The following is a 2,500-nucleotide window of genomic DNA, read 5'->3' as shown; positions in this document are numbered from 1 at the left end:
GGGACGGTTCCCATCCAGTCAAGATCGAATCAAATGTTGGTTTTTGATGAGAGCAGAGTAGAGCACCATAAACTCAACCCACATATGAAGGTGAGTCAGGAATCGAATTTGGGCCACTGCACCAACTCTGATCCCCCAACAGCAACGTACGGCGAGACTGATGCTACTGTTCATAGATGTTAGAACCTATCCCTAAGACATTTGGTTCAGCTTTGGGGTTAGAACAACAGTTTGTGACTCTTACATAAGGAAGCGTAATTTGGCTGTACTGGACAGCCCACAATTTTAATTGTCAAGAAGAATTGCAAAACAGCTTAGCTCATGCTCTGGTTGACTTTCATGCCCCTCAAAAGCTTGTGTTATTATGTTATCTTCTGGCCTACTTCCAGTATCTTTTGGTACTCTTTGATCCTTCTTACACTTGTGTGAATTTTTCCATGTCTCTTAAGGGAATCTGCTCGGCTAAAACGTTTGCCACATTCTTTGCATATATACGGCTACTCTTCAGTATGGACTCTTTCGTGTGTCTGTAGAGTTTTTTTCTGTATCTGATCGATGAAACACCTCCCGCACTGTTTGCATTTATAAGGCTTCTCTAAAGTATGGACTCTTTCATGCGTCCTTTAAGTTTCCCTGTGCGTAAGACACCTGCTAAGGCTGTTCTCCGCTATGGATTCTTTCATGTCTAATTAATGTCCCTGGTTGATTCATTTTTTTGTCACACTGTTTACATTCACGAGGCTGTTTTCCGGTGCGACGTTGCTCATATCTCCTCATATTTACTTCTCGCTTTTTCTCTTCACTGTGGAGTCTTTCATGTCTCCTTGTCCCCTTTGACTTGCTACTTGACTGAAAGGCTTACCACGGTGCTCGTATTCAGATAGTCTCTCTCCAGTATGGATTCTGACATGTCTCCTTAATACTGTTGCTCCCGTAAAACACTTTCTGTACTCTTTACACTCATAAGACTTTTCTCCGGTATGAATCAGTCTATGTGTTCTTAAAGTTAATAAATAACCAAGACACTTGCCACACTGGTTACATTTCTGAGGCTTCTGCCCAGTGTCGACTATTTCATGGTTCTTTAAAGTGAACAATCTACTAAAACACTTGCCACACTGTTTGCATTCACAGGGCTTCTCTCCAGTATGCACTCTTCGATGAAAACTTAGACTTTCCGGTTGAGGAAAACACTTCCCACAGTGTTCGCACTGATTAGACCTTACTCGCACTATGGATCTTTCATGATATTTCCTCAGGTCTCCTGGTCATCTAAAACACTGGTCACACCGTTTGCTTTTCTCCGGTAGGAATCATTCTATGTCTTCTTAAAATTGCTAAGTAACCAAAGCACTTGCTCCAGTGGTTGCATTTATTAGGCTTTTGCCCAGTGTGGAATTTTCCATGCTCCCTGAAACTTTATCTTTGACTAAAGAACTTGTCACAATGTTTACATTGATAAGGCTTGTCTCCAGTATGTACTCTTTGATGCAATTTTAGATGCCCAGCTTGTCTAAAACACCTGCCACAGTGCTCACACTTATATGGGCTTTCTCTAGTATGGACTCTTTCATGTCCCCTGAGGTTTGATAAATTAGCCTGTAGAATATTTCTACTCAGCCAGAAGACGTAATTTTTGTATAAGGGTAATAAGATGAACATAAGAATCCTTAAGCTCTAAAAGTCGCAGTGATATTAGTTTTAGACAATTTTAAGAAGGAAAATCTCCTCTCTTTTCGTCAGTATTGAGGAACTTCATTCCATATTTTACATCCAATCCGCGAGGATTGACTCTGTTGATGCAACCTTGAAAACGTCTGATAAAAATTGCCCGCTTCTGCTGATCGAGTGTTACAGGAGTGGATAGAATCAATGTTAGTAAAAGGTCTATCAAGTTTGTAAGTGCAGGTTTGCAATGGATATCATCATGCATTAGAGTTGATACAGCTTTGTAATAGAGCATCTCCACAGGAAAAATGTTAGCACGTATGAATAAAGGTATAGCATGTTCTTTTTTACTTGCAAATTAAAGTAAATTAAAGCTAATTAAGACGGAATCCACCAGAAGTTCGAGTAACAAGTGGACAAAAGACTAGTACCAAGATTATAAACATCGTATTGCAAACTTCTGTACGACTGTTTTAAATATCTTCTTAAAAAAAATCATTTCTAGCAACACCAAACGTCAAAAACAACTGTTGAACTTTGTAAGAAACACTTGAAAGTACTGGTGAAATGAAACTAATGATGAAAATTTACCTGTGTTTGTACAATTTCTCTGAACGTTGAAAATTAATTTTTCTCGTTCGCATGGGAAATTGTTTTTGGTGTTATTTCAGGCAAATATTTATATTTAGCTTTCAGGAATGTAAAAAGGACAGTAAAATACTTAAAATTATTCTGGTACCAGATTTTTGTCACTAAAAGCTGAAATTGCTCGACTTTCTATCGGATTTTGTCTTAAACACTGGGCTCGCTTCTAGATGATTTAAATTTTGCA

The sequence above is a fragment of the Montipora foliosa genome, chromosome 8 (assembly GCF_036669935.1).
Source record: "Montipora foliosa isolate CH-2021 chromosome 8, ASM3666993v2, whole genome shotgun sequence".
NCBI lineage: Eukaryota > Metazoa > Cnidaria > Anthozoa > Scleractinia > Acroporidae > Montipora > Montipora foliosa.
This window is presented reverse-complemented; position numbering follows the sequence as displayed.